Genomic DNA, 21,623 nt, shown 5'->3' with positions numbered 1-21,623 from the left:
TATTCGGGTAATATACAACAGGTAAGGGAATGGGAAAGAACCTGGAATGGGAGAGGGATGGGACTGGGAAGTCTCGAGGCTCCAGCTGCTCTAGAGATCCCGCCGCCCCATGTTCTGGGGCCCCAGTGGCCTGTGAGGCGACTTGGAAGGGAAGCTATTAGGCAGGCAGGGAGGTGGCTGGTGGCCCAGCTCCATGTGCAAACAAAATGATGCCTCCTATCGCCAAGGTGAGGGTGGAGATCATGGTGTTGTGCTGCTACACTATTTCTTCCCAGATAGACTTCCTCTCTTCATGTGCAACTCCTCCTGGTCAGTGGCCTGCTCCTGCCTCATATCCCTAGATGAGGGACTGCAGACACACCATCTGCCCTTTTATGCATTTCTTGCCTGCATATCCCACTCAGTTGGGTAGATGGAGTGGGAGATAGGGGATGCGCCAAGCTTGCAGCTGTCCCAGCTATGAAGAAAGTTATAAAGGCAGTCATCACTGGTGACACTGTGTATGAAGCCTAGCCCTAATCTCTGAGCCAATACCAAAGGTCTCAGTTCAGACGATGGTGATGTACCTCAGTCAAGGTCATATGTTTCCTAGACAGCAGGCACTTTCCAGCAAGGATGCAGACGTGCCAGGAGAGCATTGCAACACCATGACCTGGGGACAAGCAGGTCAGAAGCCTGTGGAAGGGAATAGGAGACTGGGTGGTTTAGCTTCCTACTGTGTCCAGCACAAACTGGGTCCAGTGCTGGTAGCAGCCTGCACAAAGAGAATTTCCATACCTGCCTGCTAGAGTGTGGGGGTGGTGTGTATGAACAGTAGATGCCATTGGCAGACAAAGTATTTATGGGTTCCCCTCCTCTTCTTTGTCCTAGAAAGTTCCCATGCATGAGATCAGTCTCCTCCATATCACTATGCTTGATCGGAAGCAGATACTTATTGAGGGCAGGCATGACCCTGGGCCATGTGTGGCACTGCTTTGGGGTTCCATGACCCCAGGCTACTTAGTGGTGGCTGTGTATGTGAAGGTGTCCTACCATGGAGGCCTCTCCAGGAACTTTTGAGAAAGAGTGAGGGGTTCCTGAGTGAGAGTGTCATGGGGGTGGAGTGCTCCAGACTGGTGTTCCATGTGCACACATGTGAACAAGCTGTAGTGAGATTCCCCTAGGTCAAACAGGACAAGAGAGGAGCATGCAGCACCTCACAGCCCGTTGCTTACCCCTGATTGTAGATAAGAAGAGGCAGAGAACTCACCAGAAGTGCCTTTCCTGGGTTCCTCAGAAGCCTGGGAGACCTCCTGGGTGTGGGAGGACTAGCTCCACAGTGAGGAGCAGCTCCTAGCTGGTGGGCTTGATCATCTGGCTGGTCTCCACTGTTTCCTCCTCATCCTCTTCCACCACCCTAACTTCCTGCAGGTTGAGGTCAGGCGTGTCCTGGCTGGACTTGATGATGGCAGGGAGGTGACCAACCCCCCCTCCCAGGATGGCTTCCACCTGCTCAAAGTAGTTGCAGGTGTGTGGTGCCACCCCAGAGCATCTGCGCTGCTCCCTGGCCTTGTGGTAGGCCTGGAACAGTTCTTTTATTTTGAGCCAACACTGTTCAAGGGTCCTGACACCAAGACATGCTGGCATCTTTCCTGCTATAGATGACAGCACTACACTTCTTGGTGTGGAGATCCTGGAGGTTGAAATCCTCTTCCCACACCTTGATGAGGTCCAGGATCTCTACACCAGTCGAGAGAAGTTGGGGACAGGTCTTTGTACCTGGTGGTGGGGCCCTGTCTGAGGGCCTAAACAACACTGATTGCACACTAGGGGGAGGGATAGCTCAGTGGTTTGAGCATTGGCCTGCTAAACCTGGGGTTGTGAGTTCAATCATTGTGGAGGCCATTTAGGAATTTGAGGCAAAAAATTCATGAAGGTGATACTTGGTCCTGCTGTGTAGGCAGAGAACTGGACTTGATAACCTTTCAAGGTCCATGTTCTAGGAGATAGGCAATCTCCATTAGTTAATTTATTTATTTTTATTCTCATATGTCCCTGGGCAGTTGGAGGCCCCAGGAACAGCAGAAATGCTTGCAGCAATCAGAGGGTTCAAGGGTATGTCTACACTACAAAGTTAATTCGAACTAACAGCCATTAGTTCGAATTAAGTTTCATAGCATCTATACTTGCAAACTGCTAGTTCAAATTTAATTTGAACTAGCAGAGCGCTTAATACGAACTAGGTAAACCTCATTCTACAAGGAGTAACGCCTAGTTTGAATTAAATAGTTCGAATTAAGGGCTGTGTAGCCACTTAATTCAAACTAGTTGGAGGCTAGCCCTTCCCAGCTTGTTCTGGTGGCCACTCTGAGCACAACCAGGGAAACTCTTCTGCCCCCTTACAGGGCCACAGTCTGGCTATGGTGCTTGTGCCAGTTGCAAGCCTGCCAGCACCTGCACCTGGCACAAGATGAGCCAGCCACCCGCTGGAGACTCCCAGGAGCAAGAGGCGGGCGCCCGCCTGGTCTAGTGTGGAGATCATGGACCTCATCAAGGTTTGGGGAGAGGCCTCCAATGTCCACGATCTCTGCACTAGACATAGGAACGCGGCCATCTACAGCCGCATGGCTGACAGCCTGGCCACCAGACGCCACATGTGGACCCGGGAGCAGGTCCGCTGCAAAATTAAGGACCTGCAGCAGGCCTACTCCAGGGCCTCCCGGCCAGGGGCTGACCCAGATGCATGCCCTCAATTCAAGGCCCTGGACCACATCCTGGGAGCTCACACAGTGCATGCTCCCCGGGTGGTGATCGACCCCAGGGGAGGGGGACTCATCCTGGACCCAGAGGAGGAGGACACTGAGAGCCAGGAGCCTGCAGGGAGCCTGCCCAGGACCCAGGACCCCCGAGGCACCCCACAGAGCACATCGGCTATGTCGTCCGAGGCCAGGGAGGGCTCCACATGTGAGTGCCATCATGCTCCCCTTATGTGTACGGGGACGGGGGGGGGAGAGGGAGCCCAGGGACCTTGTGTCTGGGCCTTGCCCACCGTGGAGCAGCAGCTGGGTGTCATGCAGGGGCCCTGGCCCCTTCCCCACACACCGACCTTGCCTTGCAGAGGGGGGGCTGGGTTTCACCCACCGTATCCCCAGGGAGAACTGACCACTGCTCTTATTTCACTACAGCTGCAGAACCTGGGACTGCAAGGCGCACCACCCCGCCTGCAACAGCCACCCGCACCCGGGCTAGCAGGTGCACCAGGAACCTGGAGGACTACCACCAGCTGCACCTGCGGCTACTGGAGCACCAGATCCGCATCCAGGAGCACTGGGTCTGGGTGGACCTGCGGCTGTAGCAGCGGAGCTTGGAGGTGCTGGAGGAGCAGAGCTGTGCCCTCAGAGGTCACCTCCAGACCCTGGTGGACAGGTTCCTGCCTCCTCCTGCTCCAGCCCCTGCGGCTCTTGCACCTCCTCTCACTCCTGCTCCCCCTCCCACTTCTTCCGCACCTCCCCGTCTCTCCCGCCCCACCCTCCATACCCACTCCCCCCCCGATACCCCCACAAACACAGTGCTGTGAGACAGGAGAGCCAGCAGGACCCCCAACCCTAAGCTTTTCATTCCCTTCCTCCCCTTCCACCCGCTTCCAGCTCCCTCCTCCCAGGTTTCTCCCTCCCCTCTCACACCCTCACTCCTCTCTCCCCCACCCCAGTTATGTACAATAAAGAGAGATTTTTGCTGGCAAAGCAGGTGTCTTTATTTGACATTAGGAAGGGGGGTTAGGGAGGGGAAAGGGGAAGAAGGGGAGGGTGGAAGAAGGCCCCAGTGGGGCATGCAGGGAGAGTTCAGTCCTACTCCTCCACCTGGGAGCTTTCCTGCAGGGCTTCCCGGATCTGGACGGACCCCCGCTGGGCTTCCCGGATGGCATTGGTGTGGGGCTGCACGTACTCACCAGCCATGTGCTCAGCCTCAGCCATACAGGCTGGCAGGAAAGGCTCCCCCTTCCGCTCACATAAATTGTGCAGCACACAACATGCTGCCACCATTAGAGGGATATTGTGCTTGGCGAGGTCGAGGAGGGTGAGGAGGCATCGAAATCAGGCTTTCAGGAGTCCGAAGGCCCCCTCCACCATGATGCAGGCCCTGGTGAGCCTGGCACTGAAGGCCTGCCGGGAGGGTTTGAGGTGCCCCGTGTATAGATTCATGAGCCGGGGCTGTAGGGGGTAGGCTGCATCCCCCACCAGGCAGACAGGCATGTCCATGTCCCCGACCCTGATGTGGTGGTTGGGAAAGAAGGTCCCATCCTGCAGCCTCTGGCACACGGAGGAGATCCAGAACACCCTGGCGTTGTGTGCCTTGCCGGACCAGCCCACATTAATATCCATGAACTGGCCCCAGTGGTCACAAACAGCCTGCAGGAGGACGGAGAAGTACCCTTTGCGGTTGATGTACTGGGAGGCCTGGTATTCCGGGGCATGGATGGGGATGTGTGTCCCGTCGATGGCCCTCCCGCAGTTGGGGAAGCCAAGGGCGCCGAACCCCCGGATGACCGCGTCCGTGTCGGTGAGGCAGACCACCCTGCGGAGCAGCACCCAGTTGATGGCCTTGACCAACTGCAGAGAGACACAGAAAACTATGAATCACTGGGACATCCGAGTGGCTGGGAGTGTTCGTTCCCTGGCACTGCCCCACGCCCCACTCCTGGAAGCAACCCCCGCGGGTGGCATGTAGTACGGCAGGGACAGACCGAACCCTCCTGGGGCACTTTTGCCTCCTCCTGCCCCTACCCCGTTTTCCCTGGGCAGCCCATCCCCTCCTTGCAGCCCCCGCCCTCCCGGCCCACTGGCTGGTTGGTGCTGTACCTGCATGAGCACTTCTCCGATGGTGGATCTTCCCACACCGAACTGGTTCCCGATGGATCGGTAGCTGTCCAGCGTGGAGAGCTTCCACAGGGCGATGGCCACACATTTCTGGAGGGGGATGATGGGCTTCATGTGAGTGTCCCATCACCGCAGAGCAGGGGCAAGCCACTTGCAGAGCTCCTTCTTCATCCTGAAGTTCTGGGTCCACTGTTGGTCTCTCCAGGACAATGCGGTCCCACCAGTCGCTACTGGTGTCCAGACGCCAGATGCGGCAGGGCACGCTGTTATCCGGGCGCTGCTTCCACTCCTCCACAACCTCCGGGGAGGTCAGGGGAAGAGGCAGGGGGCTGACATGCACCAGATGGTCCAAGGCAGCCTCCACACGTTGCTGGCAGGCTTGCAGCAGCAAGTCCAAAACTGGAGCAGCATGCCCAGGGCAAGCTCTGGCTCCATGGTGCCAACTGTGGCGGTGTCCCCAATGGGAAGCACTGACACAGGTAGGCAGAGAGAAAAATGCTTTGCTGTCCCTCGGCGAGGTAGGCAAGGAAGCGGAAAAGCTGAGAACCGGCTGTCCAGAGGGGTCCCTTTAAGCACAAGCCTCAGATAGCCTCAAACAGCAGCCACACAAAACAACTACTGACCTGATGCCCTGCCAGAACCAGTTTCAGCTGCCCTTAAATGTGACCCAATGTCCAATCAGTGTGGACGCGCTAGTTAGATTAGCAAAACGCTAATTCAAATTAGTTTTTGGGTCTAGATGCACTAGTTTGAATTAGCTTAGTTCGAATGAACTAATTTGAATTAAGTTAGTTGGAATTAGTGCTGTAGTGTAGACATACCCCAAGAGAGCACTGGGGTCACTCATGTCTGTCTCAGGTCCTGGTCTCTCACACAGGGCACATGCAGCTGACCATGTGCAACAAGCCATTCTCCTCTTCCTGTGACTTCTACAGCTCTTCAGGAGGAGAAGAGCAGTGGAAATGCCTCATATGATCAGAGAGGTCAGAGCTGCAGCTGCGGGAGGCCTCCAGAGGCCAGTTATTTCAAATGAGTGGCACAAGAGCGTCTACACCACCATTATTTAAAAATTACTATTTCTAAATTAGCGTTACTCCTCATGAAAAGCAGAAATACAGAGATTGAATTCTGGGTCCTGTTATTTTGAAATAATGGATTTGGTAGTGTGAACGCTCCACTTATAAATTCAGCCTGTGTGTGGGGCGGAGGGAGGTATTTCGAAATAAAGTGCTAGCATAGACCAGGATAGAGTATTTGTTCTTTCTCTTCTATAGGTGAGCATAAAGATGTGGGGAGTAATGGTGCTTGCTGACTAAATAAAATGTATGTAGAACGTATGAGTGATAGCATGCAGAGATGAAATTACAAGGGAATGTATGACCAATGCAGCAAATCCAGGAATTGCTCATGGCTACAGAATATGACAGTGAAAACTGCACTGCAACAAACAAGCTTTCAAATTTAAACAAATTTTCCATTTTAGACAATGAAATGTCCCACATTAGTTTTCAAACAGTTTTCATGCTACTTTATCCAGTAGTGTCTCCTGTCTGAAATATATAGTTTTTACAGTTAGTTGTGCTTGGTATCCTTTTTCTGTCAAATCATCCTCTTGAAGCTACTTTACAAAACACAATGTTCTTTGTTTTCCAGTACATCTTCAGTGGCTTAACGTGTCTTTGAGAATGATACATCTGGAACCAAAGCTCAAAGCCTTAATTCAGCAGTTAGTCAAATCCTTTTCGGACAAAATAGGAGCAAAATCAGAATTTGGAAGGACAGTTTGTATAATTATGCCAGAATAATGTTACTTTACCAGTCTAGAGTGGAGAATGAAAGAAAGGGACTTTTTTATTGATTCAGAACATAGCCTTTTCAGGAAAATAAATAGTTTATCCCATAGTTTATTTTAAAATAACTTTTGGTAGATTAGCTAATAATAGCTAATGGCACACCAAGTAAAGCTTTTCTTTTTATGCAGTATGGCTAGGTCTTTGTGGTTTTTTTCATCCTGCATAATCTCTTTCCAGTCTATCCTATTTAAAACTAATTCACATTTAGTACAGTAGATAGTAAATATTTCAGGCACAGATGAAAACCACTGAGAATCTCAGGAGACCAGTCTGCAGCAGGTATGGAAAACTAATGATTCTTAGAGGTTTTTTTATTTAGGTTCCAAAAATGCATCTATAAGAGCTTTCATTCCCCTGCTATTGATTTATTTCCAGCAAAAACAAGTTGGATTAGATTTCTGCAGGTGGCAATTTTACACCTTGGTGTGCTGCTCTACAGTTTTCTAAGTATGGACTCTTATGTCACCAGGGTCCACTCGATCTGAAGTAGGGTCTTGCTCATTTTGTCCCTCAGAATCTGTTGTGTTACTGTTGAATGGTACACTCACAGACAATACAACAGCAGCTATAGGAGAGACTTTCACAATATCTGTCTCTGGGACACTTTGCATGAAGTGAAGGTGGAAGTCCACTTGTGGAGAACGTATCAGTTTTACTTCCATTCTATAAAAGAATATCTACATACCCCTCTGTTTTAGAAAAAGAGAAGAAACATCTTCTCTTTTCCTCTACAGTTGTGACTACAGTCACTTCAAAAGTAGGGCAAATTCCTCATGTTTGCAACATATCATGTAACTTCTTGATGCAAGTAGAGCCAGGTCCAAGTATGGACCTGCTGCTCTTTCTGTGCACATGATCTCCCAGTGGGCAGGTGTAACTCACACACCTAAGCTGTGTCTAGACTGGCCAGTTTTTCCGTAAAATCAGCCGCTTTTCCGGAAAAACTTGCCAGCTGTCTACACTGGCCGCTTGAATTTCCGCAAAAGCACTGACGATCTCATGTAAGATTGTCGGTGTTTTTGCAGAAATACTATGCTGCTCCCGTTCAGGCAAAAGTCCTTTTGCGCAAATCTTTTGCGCAAAAGGGCCAGTGTAGACAGCCCAGATATGTTTTCCACAAAAAAGCCCCGATTGCGAAAATGGCGATCAGGGCTTTTTTGCGAAAAAGCGCTTCTAGATTGACACGGACGCTTTTCCGCAAAAAGTGCTTTTGCGGAAAAGTGTCCATGCCAATCTAGACGCTCTGTTCTGAAAATGCTTTTAATGGAAAACTTTTCCGTTAAAAGCATTTCTGGAAAATCATGCCAGTCTAGATGTAGCCATAGGGTATGTTTACACTTGCAGCCTAATTCAAACTAGGGTTGCAAATGTAGGCATTCAGAATTGCAAATCAAGCCCAGGATTTAAATATCCCGTGCTTGATTTGCATCTTCCTGGCCGGGCGCCATTTTTTTGAAATTCACAAGCCCAAGGTAACTACCCGCAACAGTGAAACTACATGCAACAGTGAAACAGGTATTCGAAATAAAGCCCTAGTTTGAACTACCTGTTATTCCTCTGCAATGAGGTTTAACAGGTAGTTCAAACTAGGGCTTTATTTCGAATGCCTGTTCCACTGCCGCGTGTAGATATGGGCAGTTGCTTCAGGCTTGTAAATTTCAAAAAATGGCGCTCAGACGGGAAGATACAAATCAAGCACGGTATATTTAAATCCCGGGCTTGATTTGCAATTCCGAATGCCTACATTTGCAACTCTAGTTCAAATTAGGCTGCAAGTGTAGACATACCCCTAGTGGCTCAAGAGACCTCTACAGCCAGGAACTGTTTTAGGAAGTGTGGGTCCCAATTCGAACAGTTTGGCGGGGCCCCCGCACCCAAGATTTTTCAATAAAATTTAAGGTTTGATTTTTAAAAAGTTATCAAAGAGCGTTGCAGTTTTCTGTTACATTGATTTACTTTTTAAATAGCAAACATGGAGTCTTGGTTAAGAAAGTGTCAGTTCTATGGTCAAATTCCAGTCCTTAGTGATTTCAGCACCACTGATTTCACTAGATAATATGGTACCTCACCACCATTGCCTCCTTTGCATTGCCCTTCAACACACTGCCTGCATGTTGAGTCCAAGATCAGTCTACACAAGATTTTATCAATGATTTTTGCTCAAGCGACCACTGAGACAAGACAAGTACTCTCAACTGATTCTAGTCAGCTCTGCCTTTAAACACTGGATATAAAGTATCAGATATGATTGAGCACTCCCAAATAGACTCTACACCACCAGAAATAAAACCTGTTTCCATCTTCTGTGACTTTCAGTTAGATGTGACTCACTATCCTCTGCTTAGAGTTCAGGTTATGGTAGACCCTAAGCCAGGTCCTATTAAGTTCAGGTCTTTTAACTTTTAATCATACAATATGGATTACAACATTTCATTCTCCCAGCTCCAAGTCTTACTTGAATTTCAACCCAAAAGAGCCAAAATTGAGCGCCTTGACACAGCAAGTGTGTCTACTGATCTCTGTGGCAAAGTAGGTATGTCTATATAAATAAGGTCCCTACAGTTGATTAACAGATGGCAGTAGATAACTCATTTAGACCACTGGCTGATAATAGTTAGTCACCCTGACCAGTCATTAACCAGAGTCATGGCCTCACCCTACTCTCCATTGTCTCTATGATTCTCTGCTGACCTGTGACAAAAAAGGAGGGTGGAAAGGGAAACTGAAGGGAGAGACCTTTCTAAATTCACCAATCAAATTCACCAATCAATTTCCAACCCAAAAATCACAAGGAACGCCTACACAAAGTTATGAGAATGGTCTACAAATTAGAAAATATTTTAAAAATAAAACATGTTGGATTTTTATTGGCCTTTTGTTTCTTGAGTATTTATGGTTTGTGTTTTAAAACTTTCTTCCTTAGCTGTAAGGCCCAAAAGTATAGAGAACTTTTTTTAAATGAAAGCTGAGATTCCTACATAATCAATTGACTTCAGGCCTTTAGAAAAACACCAAGGCTATGTCTACACTCGCGGCTTCTTGCGTAAGTAATATGCAAATGAGGCTAAGCGTGGAATATCGCCGAGTCTCATTTGCATACCTAATGAGCCACCATTTTTTTCAGAAGAGGCTCTTGCGCAAGAAGGAGCATCTACACTGACCCTTCTTTCACAAGAAAAACCATCTTGCGCAATGCCATTCTTCCTGAAAATAATAGGTGTAACGGCATTGCTCAAGAGGGTTTTTCTTGCGCAAGAAAGGGCAGTGTAGATGCTCCTTCTTGCGCAAGAGCCTCTTCTGAAAAAAATGGTGGCTCATTAGGTATTCAGATGAGGCTCAGCGATAGTCCACGCTTAGCCTCATTTGCATATTACTTGCGCAAGAAGCCGCGAGTGTAGACATAGCCCAAATGTTTTGAGACTCATGGTAAAACAATGGAGGAATTCTTGTGAGCCCATGCTTTGCCCACGGTATAAATAAATAAAAATAATAATATCTTTTCCACTAAACATCCTAATGAGATACTGCAAATGGTAAACTGAATTTAACAGCTCCTGATATGAACCGAGTTTTTAATATTTGAGATGGGTTACAAGGAATCATACATGACAATATGAAATCTTTCCACTCTCAAGTCAGCATATTCACCTATAATTTTGATCCATGCATTTATTGGATAGTGAAAGAGAAAGGAGGGGAATTGGCACAAGGAGTAACAGTTAATTCGAACTAAGGAGTTAGTTCGAATTAATGTTTAACTGTCGCGTCTAGGTGTGGGCAGTTAGTTCGAACTAAGGGGGATTTAAAAATGGCAGCGCCTAGCAACATGCAAATGAAGCCCAGGATATTTAAATCCCAGGCTTCATCTGCAACTCCAGTTGCCCTCATTTGCCTACCTAGCTCGAACTAACGAGCTAGTGTAGACATACCCTAAAAGTATCATAAGGAGGAGGAAGAAAAATTGTTCTGCTTGGCCTCTGAGGTTAGGATGAGAAGCAATGGGCTTAAATTGCAGATATTTAAAACCAGTTAGACAGACACCTGTCAGGGATGAGCTAGGGCAACTCAACTTTGGAAGCCCCAGGGGCCACACTGATACTTACAGAACATGCTGAAGGCCTCAACTTAAGTGTGGTTGCATATGCAATCAAATATATACAAATAGCTTCTTTCATACTGACAAGCATAAATACAAAGATTAAGGCAAGACTACACAACACACAGGCCCCATTTAAGTCAGTTCTGCTGATATTAATAAAATGCAATACTTACCCGATTTCTACCCATATGACAGCACTTTTCATGAGCAATGACAGTCCAAAAATGTAACTACTAAAACACATATCAACAGAAGATCATTACACTGACTACTTTTTTGTTTTGGCTCCCACTCGCTGGCCACGTGTTGATCCCCACATTAACCCAATCTGCACCATGGGGCGCAAACAAACTGGCCGTGGGCAGCATACCACGTTATTAATAAATATTTTATAAACCTTTCCCTTTTCTCTCTGCTGCCATGTCTCCTCTCCTTGCTCCATCATCTCCCCTGGTGCCTGCTGCCCCCCAACTCCTCACCCTCCTCTGCTGTCCTGACTCCTGCCCTTCTCACTGCCCTCAGCCCTCCTGCAACCTGCCCCCCTCCATCAGCCTTTCTCTCCCCCCTGTGCCCACTCTTCCAGTAGCCCCACTCTGATCATGTGAGCTACTCCTCTTCTAACACCTCCCTCTACACATCTGCCCTGCCTCTCTCCTCTGGTGCTGGTCCCTCCCCTGGAAGTGTTTTCCCTTCTGCTTCACGTCCAGAATCCCCTGGCACCTGCACCTTCCGTTAGCCCTGCACCCTCCTTGTGCCTCCCCTTTCCCTCACTGCCCCTGCACCTTTTTTCCCTGTTGCCCATCCCCTCACCACTCTCTGCCCCCGTTCCCCTCACACACCTGTGCCCTCACACATGCCTTGCTCCATCCCCACCTCTCATGCCCATCCCTTCTTTCAATCCTTCTCCCAGCACCTTCTCCTCCAGCCCCCAATGCCCTTCCCCTCTCCTCTCCTCTCCCCACATCACCCTGTCCCCCCTCCCACTGACACCTCCCCTCCTGCCTTTTTCCTCATTGTCTGTACTTGGCCCCCTGGCATTTGTCTCTCCTCCAGCCTGTCTCTTGGTACCCTCTCCTTTCTTCCCCCTCCCCCTCAGCACAAGCCTCTTCTTCTCTCCCCTTCCCCTCTGCAGAAGCCTCTTCCTCTCCTACCGCTTCCAAGCCCCCTTCCCCCCTCCCCCCCGCTCCTGCTCCACTCCCACTCCCCTACCTTCTGCGGGGCCGGACTGCAAACTGCGTGCGCCATGGCAGCGGCAGCATGGCACTTTTCAGTTTTAAAATCCCAGGCGTGATGTTACATCATGCCCAGGCGTCTCCCTACCCACCTGCAAACAGCACGCATGGCAGCAGCAGCCAGCAGCATGCGCAGCGCAGGTAAGGGGGAGCCGAGCCAAGGGAGCCGACTTCTGGGTGCAGGGCACGGGGCCCCTTTAGGCACAGGGCTTAAGGCCAGCCCTATTTACAGAATGGGCTAGGAGCCAGCTGGCTTTTAGCTCAGAGGGTAGAGGCTCCAGAGGTCCCAAGTTCAAATCCACCTGGTGGTGGTTATACAGGCACTTGCAGCAATATGAAAGTGGGCTGTGGTCGAAATTCAGATACAGAGGAGAGGATATGGCTTTTGTTTTAATACCCTCACTGTGCGTGGCTTTTGAGGAATGCACTTCTTGCTATAACCCATACCTGTCTAAAGCCAAAAGTCACATTTAGTTATGTGATGCAGCACACTATTTTCTATAAACTTAAAAAACAACAAATGGTCTGGTAGCACTTTATAGACTAACAAAACATGTAGACAGTATCACGAACTTTCATGGGCAAAGCCCACTTCTTCAGATGACTGGAGTTTTACATATTTTCTATGTCCTATTACATAGGACATGGTGAAGTACAATGCTGCTAACATTTTTATTGTGTTTTCATGGGAACCGCAAGTTTGAAGTGGCTGTTTTCCATTGTGACACTGAGTAATCTTCTCATACATATTGAAGAAAATCATTGTTACTTATACAGTACTCGCCTAAAGAGATTATAGGTTCTCCTATAAAATGCCATATTTTGGTCTTATAAAACCTTATGAAAAAGATTATTTCATTTGGTGTTCTCATTTCTGTAAGAATAATGTCTTTCCCACATCTTCCTCATTTTATGACAATAACAATTATGTGCTACAGGAGAATTTCAGCTTTTAAAGCACTTAATATGAACTGCATATTTAAAGCTGCTTTTGTTTTGAAATAAGTTCTAAAGAAATTGTATCTAAAAGTAATGAAGCACACTTCCAACTTGTTGACAGTGTAAAAACAATTTCAATTGGTCTTTACCCAATCACTATAAATAAGTAAGATATTTATAAAGAACTATTGAACTAGCACAAATTGGATTGTCTACTAAATAACAAGCTTTGCAAGTGAAGTTATATTTACATTAATTGGTGCTAATTACCTCAGAAGTGTTAACATTAATGTTTTACTTTTGTGTAACAGTGACTGGGATTGCACATGAAATCCAGTGTGTCAATTGCTGAGTCACTTTTGAATTATACAATTGCGAGGATGGCAATAATTTAAAGGTTTGGATGGTTTTTATGGATAAGAATTCCAAATATAGAGTGCTTCATATTCCTTTAATCTAAGGCTATATCTAGATTACCTAGAATTTTCGAAAGAGGATATGCAAAAAGTAGTCTGGACATGGGTTTTTTCAGAAAAAAAACCTTTTTTGAAAAAAACACTTATCTTTAAAAAAGGAGGTTTACTCATTTTTTTCCGAAAAAGGTTTTTTTTCCTGAAAAACCAATGAACAGAGGCTTCTAGATTTCAAACCCTGATTAGAAGCTCACAGCTTCCACCTGCCAGCCACAGCACACACCCCTTGACGGGGGTAGAGGGGGAAAAAAACAAACACCCAAATACAAGCTCAACACAAGCTATTTTATGACAAAGCAACTGTGGATATGGGGAAGGTAGATGAGGAGTACCGGTAGTTTGAATTAGAGATCCTAATTCGAACTACCTACTCTGTACCGCGTGTAGCTGCAGACACGGAGTTCGGACTAAGGGGGATTTAAAAATGGCAGCGCCCGGGAAGATGCAAATGAAGCCCGGGATATTTAAATCTTGGGCTTCATTTGCAACTCCGGTTGCCCTCATTTGCCTATCTAGCTCGAACTAACGAGCTGGAGTAGATATGCCCATAGAAAGAGGTGAGATCCACCTACCCAAGAGAGGAAAGAGCATCTTAATGGGCAGGCTTCCAAACCTAGTGAGGAGGGCTTTAAACTAGGTTCATTGGGGGATGGTGACCAAACCCCTGAGGTAAGTGAGGAAGTTGGACACCGGGAAAAATCACAAGGAGGAACAAGCAACAAAGGAGGACCCTAATTTGAATGGACAAAGGAGGGCGATCAACTGGTTACCTAAGGTGTTTGTACACCAATGCAAGAAGCCTGGAAAACAAACAGGAAAAATTAGATGCCCTGGCCCAGTTGAAGAACTGTGATTTGATTGGAATAACGGAGACTTGGTGGGATGACTCTCATGACTGGAGCACTGTCATAAAAGGGTATAAACTGTTCAGAAAAAACAGGTGGGGGAGAAAAGGAGGAAGAGTTGCATTGTATGTAAGAGAACAGTATGATTGCTTGGAGCTCCAGGATATAGAGGGAGAAAAGCCTGCTGAGAGTCTATGGGTTAAGTTTAAAGGAGCAAACAACAGCAGTGATGTTGTGTTTGGTGTCTGCTATAGACCACTGGATTAGGTGAATTAGGTAGATGAAGCTTTCTTTGGACAACTGAGAAAAGCTTCCAGATTGCAGGCCCTGGTTCTCATGGGTGACTATAATCACCTTGACATCTGTTGGGAGACTAATACAGCAGTACACAGACAATCCAGGAAGTTTTTGAAGAATGTTGGGAATAACTTCTTGGTACAAGTGCTGAAGGAACCAACCAGGGGCCATGAGCAGCTTGACCTGCTGCTCACAAAAAGGGAGGAACTAATAGGGGAAGGAGAGACGGGTGGCAGCCTGGAAGCAGTGATCGTGAGATGGTAGATTTCAGGATCCTGACCAAAGGAAGAAAAGAGAGTGGCAAAATACACACCCTGGACTTCAGAAGAGCAGACTTTGACTCCCTCAGAGAACTGATGAGCAGGATCCCCTAGGATGCTTACATAAAGGGGAAAGGAGCCCAAGAGAGCTGGCATTTTTTTTAAAGAAGCCTTATTAAAGGCACAGGTAGAAACTATCCCAATGCATAGCAAGAAAAGCAAATATGGTAGGCAACCAGATTGGCTTACCAGGGACATCCATGGTGAGCTTAAACACAAAAAGGAAGCTTACAAGAAGTGGAAATTTGGACTGATGACTAAGGAGGAGTATAAATATATTGTTCGAGAATGCAGGGGAGTTATCAGGAAGGCGAAAGCGCAGTTGGAATTACAGTTGGCACGGCATGTGAAGAGTAACAAGAAAGGTTTCTATAGGCATGTTACCAATAAGAGGGTGATTAGAGAGGTTGTGGGGCCCTTACTGGATGAGGGAGATAACCGAGGGTATGTCTACACTACCCTCCTAATTCGAAATAGGAAGGTGTGGGGCCCTTACTGGATGAGGGAGGTAACCGAGGGTATGTCTACACTACCCTCCTAATTCGAAATAGGAGGGTAATGTAGGCATACCACAATTGCAAATGAAACCCGGGATTTGAATTTCCCAGGCTTCATTTGCATAAGCGGGGCTCCGCCATTTTTAAATCCCCGCTCGTTCGAACCCTGAGCCACGCGGCTACACGCGGCACGAACTAGGTACGAGTGGGGATTTAAAAATGGCGGAGCCCCGCTTATGCAAATGAAGCCCGGGAAATTCAAATCCTGGGCTTCATTTGCAATTGCGGTATGCCTACATTACCTTCCTATTTCGAATTAGGAGGGTAGTGTCGACATACCCCTAGTGACAGATGATGTGGGAAAAGCTGAAGTACTCAATGCTTTCTTTGCCTCTGTCTTCACGGACAAGGTCTGCTCCCAGACAAATGCACTGGGCAACGCAGTATGAGAATGAGGTGGATAGCCCTTGGTGGGGAAAGAACAGGTTAGAAACTATTTAGAAAAGATAAACATACACAAATCCATGGGCCCAGATTTAATGCAGCCGAGTGTACTGATGGAGTTGGCAAATGTCATTGTGGAGCCTTTGGCCATTATCTTTGAAAATTCATGGAGATTGGGAGAGATCCCAGATGATTGGAAAAAGGCAAATATAGTGCCCATCTTTAAAAAAGGTAAGACGGACAATCCAGGGAACTACAGACCAGTCAACCTTACCTCAGTCCCTGGAAAAATCATGGAGGGGATCCTCAAGGAATCCATTTTACAGTACTTGGAAGAGAGGAAAGTGATCAGGAATAGTCAACATGGATTCACAAAGGACAAGTCATGCCTGACCAATCTGATTAGCTTCTATAATGAGGATATGGGAAAGTCAGTGGATGTGATATATCTTGACTTTAGCAAAGTTATTGATGTGGTCTCCCACAATATACTTACCAGCAAGTTAAGGGCGTATGGATTGGATAAATGGACTGTAAGATGGATAGAAAGCTGGCTAGACTCTTGGGCCCAATGGGTACTGATCAACGCCTTGATGTCAGGTTGGTGGTCGGTTTCTATCGGAGTGCCCAAAGAGTCAGTTCTTGGACTAGTTTTGTTCAACATCTTTATTGGATGAGGGGATGGATTGCATCCTCAGCAAGTTTGCAGATGACACTAAACTAGGGGGAAAGATAGATATGCTGGAGGACAGGAATAAGGTCCAGAGTGATCTGGACAGATTAGAGGATTGGGCCAAAATAAATCTGATGAGGTTCAACAAGGACAAGTGCAGGACTCCCAAGTATTGTTACAGGCTGGGGACTGACTGGCTCAGTAGCAGTTCTTCAGAAATGGACCTGGGGGTTACAGTGGATGAGAAGCTGGATATGAGTCAACAGTGTGCCCTTATAGCCAAGGAGGCTAATGGCATATTAGGGTATATTAAAAGGAGAATTGCCAGCAGATCCAGAGAAGTGATTATTCCCCTTTATTCGGCTCTGGTGAGGCCACATCTGGAATATTGTGTCCATTTCTGGGCCCCCACTATAGAAAGCATTGGAGAGGGTCCAGCGGAGGGCGACCAAAATTATTAGGGGGCTGGAGCGCATGACCTATGAGGAGAAACTGAGGGATTTGGTCTTATTTATTCCGCAGAAGCGAAGAGTGAGGGGGGATTTGATAGCAGCCTTCAACTTTCTGAAGGGAGGTTCCAAAGAGGATGGAGAGAGGCTGTTCACAGTAGTGACGGATGGCAGAACAAAGAGCAATGGTCTCAAGTTCCAGTGGAGGAGGTCTAGGTTGGATATTAGGAAAAACTATTTCACTTGGAGGGTGGTGAAGTACTGTAATTGGAGTTCAGCCAGGGTTACCTAGGGAGGTTGTGGAATCTCCATCCATAGAGATGGTTAAATCTCGACTTGACAAAGCCCTGGCTGGGTTGATTTAGTTGGAATTGGTCCTGCCTTGGGCAGGGGCCTGGTCCTGATGACCTCCTGAAGTTTCTTCCAGCTCTATGATTCTATGAAAAGACACTAAGTTTGGTCAGGCATGACTTGCCCTTGGTGAATCCATGTTGATTGTTCCTGATCACTTCCCTCTTGTCCAAGTACTTCAAAATGGATTTCTTGTGTGCTATTGTGTTCCTTGAGTACTCCTAATGTTCTACAACTGTACATCTAGGCATATAAATGGGAATGTAAATATGTTTGTGGTCAGTTCTTGGAAAGTTATTTGAGATCCTTGGCTGAAGGTGCTATTCATGTTGAAATATTCATATACCCCTAAATAGGATTGTGACAGACCCAGCCAGGTCCACACTCGCCCCAGGTGGGGGGAGAGCCCTCCCAACGGCGCTGGGTGAGCAGCAGGCAGCCTGGGAGATGGGGGAAGCCTCGGCCAGGTGGAAACCCGCCTCGGTGCAGAGCGTCCTGCCCCGCATTGGGGAAGGCGGGGCCAGGAGCGACTGCGGCAGGCGGGCAGGGAGCCCAAGCGGTGCACCGGCTGACTGGGGCTGCGCAGGACCAGAGTCAGTGCGGCACGCCCCGGCCCTGACATCAGGGAGTGTGCGGATGCCCGGGGGCGAAGCCAACGTCCCCGGCATCCTTGCCCGGGCCGCTTGAAAATCGGCCGGACAGAGCAGCTAGAGGCAGCACCCGGAGGAGCCGCCAAAGACCCCACTACCAGGCAGACACCCCACCCCCGTTGGAGAACAGGAAGGCCAGCCCCAGAACCCGCAGGACAGCAGCTGGATGAGGCCGACGCTTTGGGCGGGGTAAACGCCTCTGGCAGGCACGCCGACAGGGCGAAAGGGAGTGGGGAGTGGAAGGAGCCCGGGGCGGGGCCCTTCTGGCACCCGTGGACAGGTGAGTTACGGGGATAGTCCCCACGTGGTACGTGGAGGAACGTGGCTATTGTTCCCCTACTCAGGGCCCCGGGCTGGGACCCGGTGGAGAGGGTGGGCCTGGGTCCCCCACGCAGCCCCCCTCCTTGCACAAGCCCGACTTACTCCGTAGGCTGTGGCAACACTCTCCCGCGCCACGGTGGTAAACAGACAAACAGGACTACACAGCGAGCCGTCCTATATTTCCTTCCCCCTCCCAGCAAGGACCTCATCCCAGAAAAGGCCCCGGGAGGCCCCTACCCCCCTTTACTGTACATTCGGACCCAGGAACCCTAATTGGGCCGGGCCAGGAGTTCGCCGAGCCCTGGTCTGGACCTTCGGCCGGGTGATCACACTCCGACTCCCGTGCCCAGGGGCCAACACCGGGGTTATTGCGGTAACTTCAGGCAGTGAGTCCACTGAGCCTCCCTGCCCTGCCGGGAGGGGGCGCTCGCACCCTCTTAAAGCCGCCACAGTGGTGGAGAATGTGGGTACTGGCGCTGTTGTGACCCTCCCCCGTAGGGCCCAAATGCCCAGGCAGCTGGCAAACTCTTCAGGCAGTGAGTGAGGATGACCCGGACGGCGCAATGGAGCCATGCCAGCTGCTGGAATGGTTCGGGGAAACCCAACGACAACAGCAGCAGGCCCAGCAAGAACCGCAGGCTCAACTGGTCCAGCAGCTAGCCACGCAGTTCCAAGAACACCAGAGGCAGCTGGTCCGGGAACTGGTGGCACAGCAAGACCAATGGAGACAGACGGTGGAGAAAAAACTGGAAATACCGGCCGGTATTGCCCTGGGTCATGAGGAGGAACCAGGACTACCCTTACGCCTCATGAAATTGGGGCCTCAAGATGACCCCGAGGCATTCCTCACGACATTTGAGAGGGTGGCAACGGCGGCCCGCTGGGTCCCCGAGCAATGGGCCACCCTGCTGGCCCCCTACTTGAGCTGGCCCACCCAACTGGCTTATCGAAGCCTCTCCGTCAGCGACATGCTCAATTACCACAAGGTCCGAGAGGCAATACTGGACCAGTTGAGCCACTCCCCTGAGACCTGCCGGCAGAGGTTCCAGCAGGAGGCCTTCAAGAAGGGAGACCATCCACGAGCAGTAGCCCAGCGCCTCCGTGAGTGGGCAGCCCGGTGGCTGGAGCCAGAACACAAGACGGGAGCCCAGGTCATGGAGATGGTGGTCATGGAACAGTTTTTACATATCCTGCCCCGAAATGGCCAACGGCGGGTACGTAGAAACCAGCCCACGACCCTGAACGAGGCAGTGGGCTTCATGGCGGCACACCTCCTTGCTGAAGCAGGGAAGGGAGGCGGTCGGCGGGAGACGCTACCAGGACCGAGAGCAGTAGGCCTGAAGCCCCAAGGCAAGACCGCAGAAAGGAGCCAACCCCCAGGACCCAGCGGGAAAGGGACAACATCCCCAGGCTGGCCCCAGTGTGGCCCTCAAGGGTTCTGGAGAAGCCCGAGTGGGAGGGAGGCCCCAAGAAACCCCAGGGAGAAGTCAGAACTGGCCCGCGGGGGCCCTGCTTCCAGTGTGGCCAAGAGGGGCACTTTAAGCGGGATTGCCCACTTATGGATTGCATGCTGATCCAGGAAGAGCCGGCTGGTCCCAGGGGGGTCCACGAAAGAGACCAGAACAGGGTCCTAGCCGAAATGAAGGTTGAGGGCCGACACGTGGAGGCCCTAGTGGACTCGGGCGCAACAATGACATTGGTTCGGGCGGAGCTGATACCCCCAGGGTGGCCCACAGGTGAGCCCGTGTGGATGAGATGCGTCCACGGGGATGTAAAGGCATATCCCACAGTCTGGGTCCGTCTGACCGGGGGCAGACAGGACCGAACCTGGAGAGTGGGGAGAGCCACTCACCTGCCCTATTCCGTACTAATCGGGTGAGATTGGCCGGGATTCGGACAGTTGTTACAGGGCCAAGGAATCCGGAATGCCGGGGAGCGAGTCCAGAGGAGCCGTGAAGGAGTGGCCTGCATAGGGGTGGAGGAGGCCCCCGACTTCATGGCGGAGCAGTGACAGGACCCATCGCTCCAACATGCCTGGGACCGGGCGAACGGCCTGGAGTAGCCAGAGGGGCCCTCGGACCACCAAACCAAAGGCCCGTGCTTTCAGGTACTAAACAACCGCCTCTATCGGGTGACTCGGGAACGAGAGGGCGGGGATCTGAAACAACTTGTAGTCCCCGCATGGTTCCGGCAGGAGGTCATGGAGCTGGGGCACGCGAACCCGTGGTCGTGCCATCTGGGGCGGGAAAAGATGCTAACACAGATACTCCAGAGATTTTACTGGCCCGGGGTGTTCCGAGCCATGCAGGACTTCTGCGAGTCTTGCCCTGAGTGCCAACGAACCGCCCCGGCCTGAGTCCCAAAGGCACCGCCAGTACCCCTCCCTATCATCACGGTGCCATTTGAACGGGTGGCGATGGATTTGGTAGGGCCCCTTGAACTCTCGGGGAGGGGACACTGGTATATAATGGTGGTAATAGACTATGCTACCCAGTACCCTTAGGCGGTCCCGCTTAGAAACACCAAGGCCCCTACCCTGGCTCGGGAATTAATGAAGATCTTCTCAAGGGTAGGCCTTCCCCAGGAGATTTTAACTGACCAGGGCCCGAATGTCACCTCCCGGGTTATCAAGGAACTATGCCGCATGCTGAAGATTAGGCGACTCCAGACATCCGTATACCACCCGTAGACCGACGGCCTGGTCGAGCGCTTCAACCAAACCCTGAAGGGAATGCTGAGGAGGTTCGTGCAGGACGACCCCCGGGGATGGGACCAGATGCTCCCTGACCTCTTATTCGCAGTCCGGGAAGTCCCCCAGTAGTCAGCAGGATTCTCGCCATTCGAACTACTATACGGCCGCCACCCCCGAGAGATATTAGACCTGTTGCGCGAAGGATGGGAGAACCAAACCACCGCAGGCAGAGGGACCATCCAGTATATCACCCAGCTGCGAGAGAAGTTGAGACAGCTAGGGGAGTATGCCTGCCTAAACATGGAAGACAGTCAGAGGCGCCAGACCCAGTACTACTATGCCAAGGCCCGACGGAGGGAATTTCGACCGGGGGATCGGGTGATGCTCCTGCAACCAACAAAGGAGTCCAAACTATTGGCTCAGTGGCAAGGCCCCTTTGAGGTAATCAAGAAAATAGGTGAGGTGGATTACGAGATAAAGATGACGGGACAACAGCGGGGGACCCAAGTCTTTCACGTGAACTTATTGAAAAAGTGGGTCCCCCGGGAAGCCCTGATGATCGCAACCCCATCCGAAGGAGAGGATCTCGGCCCGTGGGGTGGAGATGAGGATACAAAGGAGGTGGCTGACAT

This window comes from Pelodiscus sinensis, chromosome 13 (assembly GCF_052426305.1).
Source record: "Pelodiscus sinensis isolate ZL-2025 chromosome 13, ASM5242630v1, whole genome shotgun sequence".
In the NCBI taxonomy this organism is placed as follows: Eukaryota; Metazoa; Chordata; order Testudines; family Trionychidae; genus Pelodiscus; species Pelodiscus sinensis.
This window is presented reverse-complemented; position numbering follows the sequence as displayed.